The sequence below is a fragment of the Pongo pygmaeus genome, chromosome 9 (genome assembly GCF_028885625.2).
Source record: "Pongo pygmaeus isolate AG05252 chromosome 9, NHGRI_mPonPyg2-v2.0_pri, whole genome shotgun sequence".
Taxonomy (NCBI): domain Eukaryota; kingdom Metazoa; phylum Chordata; class Mammalia; order Primates; family Hominidae; genus Pongo; species Pongo pygmaeus.
The window spans coordinates 81,517,374-81,533,091 of NC_072382.2; the positions used below are offsets into that span (position 1 = coordinate 81,517,374).

The window sequence follows — 15,718 nt, forward strand, 5'->3', positions numbered from 1 at the left end:
GGTGCTTAGAGAGGAGTAGGTGAGTGAGGTTACTGTTGGAAAGGGGTTAGATCAAGCAGGCATGAGTGTGATGGGAAACCAGTGGCTACTTTCAGTTACTCCTAATCTGTCTTCAGTCCTGAGGACAGATGAAGCAAAAAATTCCTTTTACTGACCACAAGTCTCAATATTTCAGGGAAATAATTCTACTAGCATGTCAATAAAAATGGATTTTTATGTCTTCTCAATATATCTTTAGGCTGAAGCAAATAAACTTTATGCTTTAGAAAAATATTTAGCGATATTACATCAGGGAAATGCAAATTAAAAGCACAATGAGACACTATCTTACCACAGATAGAATGTCCTTTATTAAAAAGTCAAAAAATAGATGTTGGCACAGATGTGGTGAAAAGAGAATACTTATACACTGTTTCTGGGAATGTAAATTAGCACAACCTCTCCGGAAAACAGCAGGAATACTTCTCAAATAACTAAAAGTACATCTACTATGTTATCCTGCAATCTCACTACTGAGGACGCAAAGGAAAAGAATTCATTATGTAAAAAGAACACTAGTATGTGTATATACATTACAGCACAATTCACGATAGCAAAGATATGGAATCAACTGAAGTGCCCATCAATTGATGAGTAGATAAAAGAAAAAGGTATATATATTTCATTTAGTATAGACTATTATCACTAAATTTTTTTAATTATTGCTCTAACCATAGTACCATATACATGGAGTACTATTAAATACATAAAAATGAATGAAAAATGTCTTTTGCAGCAACTTGGATAGAACTGGAGGTCATAATCCTAAGTAAAGTAACCTAAGAATGGGAAAACAGATATGGGTAGACAAAGGCATACAGCGTGGTATAAAGGACACTGGAGACCCAGAAAAGGGGAAGGTTGGATGGGGGTGAGGGATGAAAAAATACCTATTGGATACAATGTATACTACTCTAGTGACAGGTACATTAAAATCCCAGACTTCACCACTGGACAATGCATCCATGTAACCAAGACCCACTTGTACCCCAAAAGCTATTAAAATTTAAAACAGACAAAAAGATTTTTAAAAAGGAAAATTAAAGGACACATATGTTTTACGGAATAGTCTCAGGGCCTTCTTGCATCATGAAAACCAACCACAGTACCAAAAAGTGCTTCATAAAATAAAATATTCAGTTGATGTGTTCAGAAAATAAAAATGGACTTGCACACAGTACAGTTAGAACAATAATTTAAAAAAGAAAAATGTTTAGTGATATTAGAACATACTTACAAAATTATATTTCCCATGAAAAGCAAAGAACAACACAAAGTAGTTGGTCCCATTTATCTTAAAAATTATATATTTATAGGCTGGTGCAGTGGCTCATGCCTGTAATCCCAGCACTTTAGGAGGCCGAGGCAGGCGGATCACAAGGTCAGGAGATGGAGACTATCCTGGCTAACACAGTGAAACCCTGTCTCTACTAAAAATACAAAAAATTAGCCGGGCGTGGTGCTGGGTGCCTGTAGTCCCAGCTACTCGGGAGGCTGAGGCAGGAGAATGGGGTGAACCCGGGAGGTGGAGCTTGCAGTGAGCCAACATCATGCCACTGCACTCCAGCCTGGGGGACAGAGTGACACTCTGTCTCCAAAAAAAAAAGATTAAAAAATTATATATTTATATATTCGCATGTGTGTAATTTATACGTAATACTTATTTTTGATCGCATATTTATATATTTCATGAAATATATATATGAAAAACCTCACAAAATTATGCACTATAATAGTTGAAGTAATTTTACAGATGGTAGAGTTATAGAGGATATTATTCTATTTTTTATTATTTTTAATTTTACTATATTTTCCAAATTTCCCACAACATGCCTTTTTCATTATAAAAGTTATAATAAACTATGACTTCTATTATTTAAAAAGCTACAAAACTGAAGATCTTTTTAAAATTACTCTAATTTGTAGATCTTTATGAAAATGTGGAGGAAGACTCATTGTTTAGAATTGTTACTCAATTATGTCTGCATCATAGTACTACTATTAATTAACAGTATGATATTAGATATATTGCTTATCTTCTCTGGGTTAGTTTTACCATCTAGTAATGTGAAAAAGTAATGCCTATGTCTTAGACTCACTATGAGAAATAGTGCTCACTTCAGCAGCACATATACTGAAATTGGAATGGTACAAAGAAGATTAGCTTGACCCCCACACAAGGTTGATATGCAAATTCATGAAGCGTTAAAAAAATTAAATAAAAAAAAGAAAAGAAAGAATTTTTATGATAAATAAAATGATTGAAAGCAAGAAACTTGCAGAAATATCTTTGTTATACTATCTTAGAGGGCAGGGATTATACAAGTATTTATAAAATAGCAGATTTTTAACAGAGTAGCTTCAGCTAAATTAGAAAAGGTTTTGATTGCAAACTCTAAAGAAGTCTCTATCAATATATAATCAGAGAATAGTAAATTACTATTTTGAAACTGACTTTGAGGCATCTCTTCTATCATTAATTCCAGTCTTCCTTTTCCATCAGTGAATGTCCAACTTTTCCCTGCACACTTTTAACAATGGGACTCTCATTCATTTGGCAGTATTAGGATAGAACTCACTATTAGCTTTTTTTTTTTCCCCTCTGTTAAGCCAAAAACCACTTTTCTGTTCCTTTCACTCTACATCCTGCTTCTTTCTTCAGGATCTAGATAAAGTAGGCCTGATCCAACAGTCACAAGATAACATTTTCAGTTTCTAAAAACAGCTATCATTTCCCCTCTCTACTAATCCAGATTATTATTCATTTTTTCCCCAGCTAATCCTTGGAAAATAAGGTTGCTAAGCCCCTCACTTTCCCCTGGAGCACACACACTATATACTTTTGAAACTGTGGAATTTAAGCCTGAATACAGTTTCAACCAAGTTTCACTAGCATAAAACACAGGATTCCACCTGCCTAGCTGTCTTAATTGATTTTAAAATCATTTAACGTTGTAGGAGTCCTGTCATTGGTTGTCTTAAATGAACTTTCAACATGGTACACTGAAAAGGTATTGGCCTCGAAACTCAGAGATGTAGGGTCTAGTACAGTGCCTGGCACATAGTAAGCACAGTAGTCCCCACTTATTCATGTGGGATGCATTGCAAGACTCCCAGTGGATGCTTGAAACCATGGATAGTACAGAACCCTAGGTATACTATGTTTGTTCCTATACATACATACCCATGATAATATTTAACTTGTAAACTAGGCACAGTGAGAGATTAATAACAATAGTAATAAAATAGAACAACTATAATAATATACCGTCATAAAAGTTACGTGAAACCGGTCTCTCTCTTGAAATATCTTATCATATTATACTCACATTTCTTGAGCCTACATGTTGAGTTGAAGGGAGATGAATTACATAGGCACTGTGATGTAGCTATAGGCTACTACTGACCTGACAACACATCAGAAGGAAAATCACCTGCTTGGGGTGATTCTGGGTCCTCAATCCATGTAGATGTCGATAGTTGGATGTCAGGAGCAGACAATGTTGATGAGTAACGGGTGAATGGGTAGCATACATATGGATATGTTGAAGAAAGGGATGATCCGTGTCCAGGGTGGGATGCAGCAGGACAGCGGGGGATTTCATCATGCTACTCAGAATGGCTTGCAATCTAAGACTTATAAATTGTAGATTTCTGGAATTTTTCATTTATTATTTTTGGACTGCAGTTGACCTCAGGTAACTAAAACCACAAAAAGCAGAAACACAGATATGGGGGATCTATTTTCAACAAATGATGGCTGTTATTTTCATAATTACCACTGTAATTATTTAAAAACGCTTAAGATATTTTAGATTTGTAATCACTAAGCCCTATTTTCCTGAACCTGTGTAACACATTTGGTTTTTAGAAATCTGGGTAGAACGTTCATCTTTGTTAACTGTATTTTATGAGAATTAAATTGTTTTATCATAGTAACCCTGTTAAAAGCTTTTTGGATTGTGATTCAGTGTGAAACTGTATGTGCTTTCCCTTCCAGATCTCTGTCACCTGTGCATGTGATGAGCTGTCCACTATATCTTCAGTCAAGCCACAGATAAAAATGTTGACTGAAGCAAGTTCAAAGTCTGAGGCACATGTGTTGCGCATCACCCAATGTGAGGAAGAAAGAAACTGCTTATAGCCGTGTATACCTGTGTCGTTTGAGAAATGGCAGACTAAGCCATTTTTAGTCATTTAATTTTTAACCCTCTGGGTCGCTACATTTACCTGAAGTGCATTTAACGTTGTAGAATCTAAGACCATTTGAAAATTGTCATTGGCATTAGTTCTTGTTTTTTTTTTAAATTTAGACTGAATCACAACTCAAACTTGTGAACTCTATTGGTATATCTGAGCAGTATAATTAGTGAATTTCAGTTAATTTTTAAAGACTTACTCTGTTCTAGGCCCTAAGCCAGAGCCTGAAGAAGTTCACAGTCTAGTGAAATACACAAATATATAGATATATCGTCGTATGTAAGTTGTCAAGTATTAAAACAGAGGCATTCGTGACTGTTTCTAAAGTGTCATAACCAAATTCCTGGCCACATAATTAAAAACATTTTAGAGCTGGCAAATATTTTATAGATTATCAAATCTAATCTTTTAATTATATCCAGAAACTGGCTCAAAAAAGGGAACCAACTTGGCCGAGCGCAGTGGCTCACGCCTGTAATCCCAACACTTTGGGAGGCTGAGGCGGGCGGATCACGAGATCAGGAGATCGAGACCATCCTGACTAACACGGTGAAACCCCCTCTCTACTAAAAATACAAAAAAATTAGCCAGGCATGGTGGCGGGTGCCTGTAGTCCCAGCTACTCCGGAGGCTGAGGCAGGAGAATGGCGTGAACCCAGGAGGCAGAGCTTGCAGTGAACCGAGATCACGCCACTGCACTCTAGCCTGGTGGACAGAGCAGGACTCGGTCTCAAAAAAAAAAAAAAAAAAAAAGAAAAGAAAAGAAAAGAAAAAGAAAGAAAGAACCAACTTGCCCAAGTTCACATAGCTAACTGATGGACAAGAACTCAGACGTTTGAGTGCCTATAGAAATGTCCTTCCCCTATCCTCCCCTTGACAATGTCCTCCTGCACAAACAAATATGTACATTTGTTTATACGTAATGGTAGACTATCCCAAGAGTCATCTTTCTGAAGAATCTTATAATCCAGGATTGAAGGTATGGATACAGAATAAATGAGAAATGTGTATTCTTTTGAGTCTTTATCCCTGAATATATCTAAGGAATTAAATGTACATGCTCATGCACAATTAAATTCCCTCACATTCCAATATTAGCTTGTCATTATTTGTTTTTTCTACCCCTCCTCCATGGAATATAGGGAAGTACAAGAACACCTTATTAATTAAGGATTAATGCTCATTCGTTTTTAATTAATTCATCCCACAAATATTTATTGACTTATCACTATGTGAAAGCTCATTTTGAAACCAGAAAAGTTCCCTGGTCCCCTTTTCAGGGCATGCGATGAGGGTGTGGCTTGCTTCTTCAGTGCCCCACTGCTCAAACCTCTAGGGGAGCATACAGACGGGCAGGCTGTGGAGCTCCCACCCCACAGAAGTGTCTGGAGGTGAATGTTTACAGCTGAGGCCCCAGTGGGCGTGGGTTACAGGGTGCTAACTTAGTTTAGCCATCTATAGGCAGCTTGTGTTAACCAGCTCAATTACACCCTCTACATTGTTACAAAGACAGAGGACTTTCTTTATCCTGGGTTCTTGCCTTGGTGTTCCAGAAGAATCAGATCACACCTAGGCTTGGAGAATGAGTTCAAGGTTTTACTGAGTGGAGGTAGCTCTCAACAGATGGGGGAAGCCAGAAGGGGATGGAGTGGGTCAGGCCGCTTAACAGCCTGGGCTCTTCTCCGACTCCCCCAACCAAACTCTGCCTCGTTCTGTATCTGGAATTGGTGGGTTCTTGGTCTCACTGACTTCAAGAATGAAGCCGCGGATCCTCGCAGTGAGTGTTACAGTTCTTAAAGATGGTGTGTCCAGAGGTTTTTCCTTCAGACGTTCAGATGTGTCCGGAGTTTCTTTCTTCTGGTGGGTTCATGGTCTCGCTGGCTTCAGGAGTGAAGCTGCAGACCTTCACAGTGAGTGTTGCAGCTCTTAAAGGCAGCACGTCTGGAGTTGTTTTTTCCTCCCGTCCAGAGTTGTTCATCCCTCCTGGTGGGTTCGTGGTCTCGCTGGCTTCAGGAGTGAAGCTGCAGACCTTGGCAGTGAGTGTCACAGCTCACAAAGGCGGTGTGGACCCAAAGAGTGAGCAGCAGCAAGATTTATTGCAAAGAGCGAAAGAATAAAGCTTCCACAGCATGGAAGGGGACCTGAGTAGGTTGCCGCTGCTGGCTCAGGCAGCCTGCTTTTATTCCCTTATCTGACCCCACCCACATCCTGCTGATTGGCCCATTTTACAGAGAGCTGATTGGTCCATTTTGACAGGGTGCTGATTGGTGCGTTTACAATCCCTGAGCTAGACACAGAGTGCTGACTGGTGTATTTACAATCCTCTAGCTAGACGTAAAAGTTCTCCAAGTCCCCACTAGATTAGCTAGACACAGAGCATTGATTGGTGTGTTTACAAACCTTGAGCTAGACACAGAGTGCTGATTGGTGTGTCTACAAACCTTGAGCTAGACACAGAGTGCTGATTGGTAAGTTTACAAACCTTGAGCTAGACAGAGTGCTGATTGGTACATTTACAATCCTTTAGCTAGACATAAAACTTCTCTAAGTCCACATCAGATTAGCTAGATATGAAGTGCTGATTGGTGCATCCATGAACTCCGAGCTAGACCCAGAGTGCTGATTGGTGCATATACAATCCTCCAGCTAGACATAAAAGTTCTCCAAGTCCCCAACCAACTCAGGAGCTCAGCTGGTTTCACCTAGTGGATCCTGCGCCAGGGCCATGGGTGGAGCTGCCCACCAGTCTCCTTGGCTGGTTGATGGGACCCGGTGCACAGAGCAGGGGGCATGCCCGTCAGGGAGGCTCAGGCCACACTGGAACCCACCGCGGGGCAGCGGGGTGAGGGGGTGGGGGCTTGGGCATGGTGGGCTGCAGGTCACCAGCCCTGCCCTGTGGGGAGGTGGCTGAGGCCTGGCAAGAATTCAAGAGCGGTACGGGTAGGCAAGCAGTGCTGGGGGGCCTGACGCCCCCCCTCCCACAGCTGCTGGCCTGGGTGCTAAGCCCCTCACTGCCTGGGCCTGCAGCATCAGCCAGCCACTCCGAGTGTGGGGCCCACCTGAGCCCGCACCCACCGGGAACTCACGCTGGCCCATGAGGGCCGGGCACAGTCCCAGTTCCCGCCCGCGCCTCTCCCTCCAGACCTCCCCTCAAGCAGAGGGAGCCGGCTCCAGCTTCAGCCAGCCCAGAGAGGGGCTCCCACAGCACAGCAGTGGGCTGAAGGGCTCCTCAAGTGTGGCCAGAGCAGACACCAAGGCTGAGGAGGTGTGCAGAGCAAGCAAGGGCTGCTCACATTGTCAACTCTCAGTTCCACCTGTCGATGGGCTGCCTGTGTGCCGGCATCTGTCCTGTGCTCTTCTGCCAGCATGCTCCCCTCAATATCCTCTCAATGTCCAGCCTCTCAATGTCCATCCTCTCAATGTCAAGAATATTTGCTTCACTAATACTTTAACACAATAAACTATTAGCGAAGCAAATATTTATTGGATCTTAGTGTCTGAAAGAAAGTGAAATATGTGGTTTTCATAATATTTTCTGATTTGGCACTCTCAACTCCTCTGAGAAGTTGATATTCTAATTGCCCACTAGTGATTATAGCCGAAAACCTGAGGTTGCTAATGCTGAATAATTTATCTCAGGTCATACAAGTAAATGAAGGAGCTAGCATTTGAATGCAAGTCTTTGTGACTTCAAAGCCTATGCTGTTTCCACAGAACTTTCACAATGTTCTGGAATCAAAGGGTGGTGACAACCATCAGTGTCTAAAATGGGTGAGGAAAGCTTGGAAGGAGTGAGTTCGTCACTGAATTCAATAGTTTGCATTTGTTTAAGTTTAAGCTGTATGATAAAAACAGATTTTTTTTTTATAAATTGGAATATAAACGTGCACTTTCCTCAAGTATCTCTAAGTGCAAGATTCTGCACTAAAGCTGTGAAATTCTGCAATTGATCATTTTAAGAAGCTATTATTCACTATTGCTGTTAATGAGAATGATTTTTTACTTCCTTTTCTGAAGCTTCTCTTTCTGTATTTTCAACACGGGCAGTGATACACAAAGTCATTTACTATACATTTTTTTTTTTTTTTCCCCCACTGTGGATGGTTCTGGCACTGAGTTTATCTCCTGTTAAGCACATTTCTTCTTGGCCATGAAGATGAGCCAAATTGCCTTAGCTATTTGGTCTTACCTATGGTGCAACACTTGCCAGAAGTTTCTCCAGGGAAATTATGCAGCTCTAAGCAGCTCTAGATCTTTTAGCCCCAAGTTTCCTCAAAATAACCTGGACCTTTTCCACACTCTTCAGTTCCACCTCACTGGTCCCTGGACGAGTTGTGTAAGGTTTTTGAATGACCTTGATCCACCCTAATTTGAAATCACCATAGGTATCAGAAGGAAAAGCTGACAAGGGATTATTCCCAAGTAGGACAGATCAACTCTAAACTGACACAGGCCCCGTAGGAAGGGCCCAATCTTCTGTTTTTCTTACTGGGTGGCTTTTTCACTTATGATGGGGAAAAGAGTTCTGTCGAGAATAGACATCCCCCTGACTCTTTCTTAGAAGAGGTCAGAGACGAAAAAGCAGGAGACAGACTCCTAATCTTTTATTTACTTCCCCAAAAGCGAATTTGCAGTATAGACAGGAGACTAAAATGGCAAGGACTTCAGTTAACAGTGCAGCACCAGGCAGTGGGGATAAAATAATAAATAGGATGCACAGAGTCCTTCACTCCCAAAATCAGTAGTTAAGCACAATTTCAATAAACTTATTTCTCTAAAGTAGTGCACATACCAGGAAAGGGGAAAGGAGTACTAGGGGAGCTGAGAATGGGACTCAAACCCAAACCCACAGAGCTGGGCAAAGTTCTGACTTCAAATACCTATGTCTACTTGTCCTCAGAAATTATATATTTTATTTTTAATCTAATAGGCATGTATGTAATAGTCGGTATATGCCATGCTCTATTATAAGAGCTTTAGAAACATTCAGCCAGGCACGGTGGTTCACGCCTGTAATCCCAGGTCTTTGGGAGACCGAGGTGGGCAGATCACAAGGTCAGGAGTTCGAGACCAGCCTGGCCAACATAGTGAAACCCCATCTCTACTAAAAATACAAAAAATTAGCTGGGGGTGGTGGCGGGTGCCTGTAATCCCAGCTACTCGGGAGGCTGAGGCGGGAGAATCGCTTGAACCCAGGAGGCGGAGGTTGCAGCGAGCCGAGATGGCGCCACTGCACACCAGCCAGGGTGATAGTGTGAGACTCTGTCTCAAAAAAAAAAATTCATTTAATCTTCATATTAAACCTATGAAATAGATACTATCATCCCTGGTCCCGTTATATGGATGAGGAAACTGAGGCACAGGTAATTTGAGTAACCTGCTCAAGGTCACACAACTAGAAGTGGCAGAGCTGGGTTTTGAATCCAGAGGCCATGCTCTTATTCCTAAAATAGGAACCTATCAATAAATCCTTTAAAAGGAAAAGTTCCTATGACCTGGTCAGGGGTGGCATGGGAAAGGAAGACTTGGAAAGACTATTTGCATTCTGCAGTGCTGAAGAAGTACAAGAGGAGGGCATCACTCATTCTCTGGTCTTTGTCTTTAGGAAAATGAGGACCCCAAGAAACTGCTGGAGCCACAGATATGGCCTGGGCCATGTGGTGCAAAAGCCTGTGTGGGCTCCTGCCAAGACACCAAAATAGCTTATTCATATTGAAATTTTAGTCTAATCCAGGCCCATCATAGACCTTGGATAGTGCCAATTTCTAAAGAAGAGAACATGTAAACAGTCCTTTCCCATCTTAAAAGTAATTTTTGCAGATAGTAGCTTCTCTTGCCACACTTCTCCTCTACATGCAGAGAGAGGATCGATGACAAAGACCCCTCTCTGACAGAGAAGTCCCAAACTACCCTCACACTGCCAGCCTTTCAGAGGAAATGAGAGAGAGAGCAGCTGGTCAAACCAGAGACAGAATATCCTTTTTGTTACCTACTTCCCGAATCCAAAAATAACTAGGCTCCCCAATAGCCAAGAAACTTGAAGAACAGAGACAGGAAAAGAGGAAAATGCATCAATTTCATGAACTAGAAAACACTAAAAATTCAGTCAAGGATTACCATACCGAAATAAAATCTCCATGGCCCTTCAATCACCAAACCATCTCTACAGCAGACTGCCCTTTCAAATATTTGTTTTGTATTTTTCTTTCATTTTCCTCGCCCTCATTACCCAGAAAATGGAAACAGGTGAAATACTACTTGCATGACCTTGAAAAAGTGTCCCACACTCTTTGAGTCTCCGTCTTCTTGTCTGTAAAATGTGAATAATCTGACCCCACAGGGTAGCGCTAACTGATGGAAGCACCTGGCCCAGGGCCTGTTTCATAAGGAATGCTCAATATAGGCTTCTCCTTATTTATTTATTTATTTATTTATTTATTTAGGCGGAGTCTTGCTCTGTTGCCATGTTGGAGTGTAATGGCGCAATCTCGGCTCACTGCAACCTCCATCTCCCGGGTTCAAGTGATTCTCCAGCCTCAGCCTCCCGAGTAGCTGGGACTACAGGCGCATGCCACCACGCTCAGCTAACTTTTTTGTATTTTTAGTGGATACGGGGTTTCACCATGTTGGCCAGGATAGTCTCGATCTCTTGACCTCGTGATCCCCCCGCCTTGGCCTCCCAAAGTGCTGGGATTACAGGCATGAGCCACCACACCCAGCTGGCTTCTCCTTTTTATTAACAAAACCAGCTTTTGAGCACTTGCTTATCTTCCTAGCTAGCTTTGTGATATTGCATATGTCATTTAACTTAGCTAAACCTTCATTGCCATCCATAAAAATCAGTGTAAAGAAATGAAAGGATTTATCATTCTGACAACCAGAATTTCTATGAGGAAGGAGACTGTGTTTGTATTTAAAAACAAAACACTTTGATGATTTCTGGTGTTAGCTAATTGGCATCATGGCTTCCAACAAGAGAGACAAAATGCTGTCTATGGGACAACTAAACTTGAAATAGAGAAATAAAGAAAATACTTGATGAGAGAAGAAGGGGAGGAGGGACAAGAAAAGACAGCCTAATGGGGTTAAAGGTTTGTGAAGCTCTGCAGTGGTGGGATAGCTGAGGATGTTGTAAGAGCAAGGTTTCTTACTATTCTGTTTGAAGTTGTTTACGTTGCTTGGACTTAAAGCTTTCTCTGTTTCACCACTAAATCTTATAGATAGTCTAATAAGGATATTTGTTAGGAATGTTAAACTTAAGGAATTTGAAGAACCTGAGTTCCAAGTGTAGGTCAACAAAGATGACCCAGGACAGAGCAGGTGCCCAGACATGTAGGTGGTCATGAAAGCAGAACCTTGGATACATCCAGAGAAGTCCTGGCTGTCCGCAGGCCCGGGCAGATGAGAAGGGAATCTAAAGCCCATGTTACCTAGATTTTTCAGAGGCAAGGAAGATTTCAGCTGAGAGTACAGTTACCGGAGGATAATCATATGAACTTAGCAGGTAAATGACTTCACATCTATCTCAAGTTATATGGCCGCATAAGTGCTCTCCCTCTCTCTATTCCCTCCTTCCATTCTTTGTTTCTTGCTGTCTTTATATCTTGCTTTTAATAAAAATGCTGTAGTTTTACTTTGGAGTGCATATTTCTATGTTGTAGTCCAACCCACATTATTCCAAAGGGGAAATATTAGCTCATCTGTTCCAACTGCAGTATCTTTCAATCTCCAGAAAGCATATATGTTTTTTCTTTTAAACCACATCATCCAGTGAATATTCATCTATGTAAAAGTGATTCATTATTACCTTTCATTTTTACTATCCACCATCTTATTGTTCATTACTATCTAGAGGCTGGTTTCTCACTTTTGTCCTTGGATTTGCAATTTTTATTGCCACTGCAGACTACTTTTCATATCTCCTTTTACAGTTTCTGTGTTTCTCCATAACCATCCCTCTGTGTTCCATGATCAAGTAAAGTGGCAGTCACTAAATTATTGGGAATTCTCTATAGCTTCCCATCATTGGTGATGTTGGACCGTATAATCTGCTCACTCTTTTCAGTGAGCCATATATTGAAAAAGATATATGGGTATTAACACTTCAGTGTCTGGCGGATTTAGAGATCAACTTCCTGTTTATTATCAACTATTATCTGTGTTGATTCTGTAATTCTCTTTTTCTTTTTGTCTCTAGTTCTACACAATTGTGTTGCTTAGTTTCTTGTGTCATTGCAAAGCTGTTCCTTCATCTCGATTGTCAATACCTAGATTTCAGGTCCTCTGCAACCCTCTCTTCTTTCATTTAATAAACTCATTTGGTTAGTTCCCACTGCACAAGAAAACAAATTTCAGGCACCCTGGAATTTCTCATGGACTCTTCTCTAAAATATTCACCTTGGGCCGGGCACGGTGGCTCACTCCTGTAATCCCAGCATTTTGGGAGGCCAAGGCAGGTAGATCATGAGGTCAGGAGATCGAGACCATCCTGGCTAACACGGTGAAACCCTGTTTCTACTAAAAGTACAAAAAATTAGCTGGGCGTGGGCATGGTGGTGGGCACCTGTAGTCCCAGCTACTCGGGAGGCTGAGGCAGGAGAATGGCGTGAACCCAGGAGGCGGCGCGTGCAGTGAGCAGAGACTGCGCCACTGCACTCCAGCCTGAGCAACAGTGCAAGACTCTGTCTCAAAAATAATAATAATAAAATAAAATACTCACCTTGGCCAAATTCTCTGCCACCAGTCCCTACTTTTTCCCCATCATACATCAAAGTTGTAAATAGTTGATTAATGATACTCTTCAATTTGGTAACATTATCAGTTATTATCAATGGTCCACAAAAGTCCTTCCCTTATTTTATATATTTATGTATTTTCTCTTTTCACAATGTGTTATTCTCACTTGTTTGCATGTGTTCATACAGTCGTTTCTGCTGTAATGCTTGTTATGCAACTGTGAATTTGTTTCCATGCCATTGACAGAGCAAACAATTTGAGTATAATGTAAAATTTATGTTGTGTGGAATTCTGTCCAGGAGAAACACTAGGTGAATTTAAAAAACTGTACTCCAGTGACTGGAGCACCAAAGAAACATAAACATACAAAAAGCATACATATACACACTCCTCAAATGTGTACTAGCCACCTCGATTCCCTGTCTGTTTTAGGAGCCATACAAATAAACATCTGGCACTACAACTGAATGAAAGTTTTCATATGTACATATTGTAACATATATGTACTTTAACTACTTAACGTATATAATTGTGCTGCAGTTTTTATTAGATTTCAAACTTTTTAATGTCACTGGAAAATATTCTTTGTTCCCCAAACACATTGTTTTCACAAGTACAGTGTTTTCTACTATATGCTTTTGCATACCAATGTGATTTTTAGAAAAGAATAGGTTGCTTTAAGAAGAAATGACTATTGGTTTATACACACATATATTTAATTTATAAAAGTTAAATTATGTATAAATGTCATTCTGTTTCCTGCTGGGTTTTTTTTTAATCTAAGTACTATGCTTTCGGATCCTTCAATGTTGTTATTTATGGTTTCTAACCACTACATATCACTCTTCTATATTTTACTCATCTACTCTCCCATAGGTAGACACCCACTCAAGTTATTTTCAAATTTCTGCTACTAAATAACATTAAAATAAAACTAAAAAAAAAAACCTGTGCAAACCTTCTTCTGGCTCTACATAATAACTTTCTTTGGAATAAATACTCAGAAGTGGAATTGCCAGATCATAAAGTAAGGAAACCTTTACTTTTCCTAAAGAGTGCCAGCATGGTCTCAAAAAGGTATATGCTATCAAAATACCAATAATATTCTTCCCAACAGTAGAAAAAAAGTATTAAAATTTGTATAAAACCACAACGGACCCCAAATAACCAAAGCAATAGTGAGCAAAAAGAACAAAACTATAGGCATCAGATTGCCTGACTTCAAAATATACTACAAAGCTATAGTAACCCAAACTACATGATATTGGTAGGAAAACAGATACAAAGACCAATTAAATGGAATAGGGAGTCCAGAAATAAATTCATCTATTTACGGCCAACTGATTTTTGACAAAAGCACAAAGGACATACACTTGGGAAAAGACACCCTCATTAATGAATGGTGCTGGGAATACTAGATATCCATATGTGGAAGAATGAAACCAGACCCCTATCTTTCACCATATACAAAAGTCAACTCAAGATGGATTAAAACTTAAACATAAGACCTGAAACTATAAAATTACTAGAGGAAAACTGAGGGGAAATGGTCTAGAACTTTGGTATAGGCAGAGATTTTATGGTCCAGCCTTCAAAAGCACAGGCAACAAAACCAAGAAAAGACAAATGGAACTATATCAAACTGAAAACAGCTCCTACACAACAAAGGAAACAATCAACAGTGTTAAGATACAGTCTGTAGAATGGAAAAAAAAGTTTGCAAAGTATTCCTCCAACAAGGTACTAATATCTAGACCATACAAGGAACACAAACAACTCAACAGCAAAAAAAAAGTCACTTAAAAATGGGCAAAGTATCCGAACAGAAATTTCTCAAAAGAAGATACACAAATAGCCAGCAGGTATATGAAAAATGTTCAAATTCACTGATCATCAAGAAAATGCAAATCAAAACCACAATGAAATATCATCTCACTGCATTTAGAATAGCTATTATCAAAAAGACAAAAAATAAATGCTGGCAAGGAAGCAAAGAAAAGGGAACTCTTACACACTGTTAGTGGGAATGTGGATTCATACATCCATTATGAAAAATACTAGGGAGCTTTCTTAAAAAACTAAAATTAAAACTACCATATGATCCAGCAATCCTACTACTAAGTATTTATCCAAAGGGAAATCAGTGTATCAAAGGGACATCTGCACCCCCATGTTTACTGCACCACTATTCACAATAGCCAATATATGAAACCACCCTAAGTGTCCAACAATGGATAAATAAGAAAATGTGTTATATATACATAATGGAATACTATCCAGTTATTTAAAAAGAACAAAATCCTGTCATTTGCAGCAATGTGGTTAGAAGTGGAGCTCAATAATTTAAGCGGAATAAGCCAGACAAAGACAAATATCATATGTTCCTACTTATATGTGGGAGCTAAGAAAGTTGACCTCAGGCTGGCACCCTGGCTCACACCTGTAATCCCAACACTTTGGGAGGCCAAGGCAGGTGGATCACCTGAGGTTAGGAGTTCGAGACCAGCCTGGCCAACATGGTGAAACCCTGTCTCTACTAAAAATTAAAAATTTAGCCGGGTACGGTGACACGTGCCTGTAGTCCCAGCTACTCAGGAGGCTGAGGCAGGACAACATCTCAAACCTGGGAGGCAGAGGTTGTGGTGAGCCGAGATCATGCCACTGCACTCTAGCCTGAGCAACAGAGTGAGACTCCATCTCAGAAAAAAAAAAAAAAAAAAAAGAACTTTGATCTCATGGAGAT

General features: G+C 40.2%; 1 non-coding gene across 1 annotated transcript; it reads left to right on the forward strand.

The window, feature by feature from the left end:
- Nucleotides 1-2,149: 2,149 nt before the first annotated feature.
- On the forward strand, nt 2,150-2,256 carry LOC129009098 (U6 spliceosomal RNA). The gene has a single exon (XR_008492641.2). It is a non-coding gene; the product is annotated as a U6 spliceosomal RNA (small nuclear RNA).
- The last annotated feature ends 13,462 nt before the right edge of the window (nt 2,257-15,718 follow it).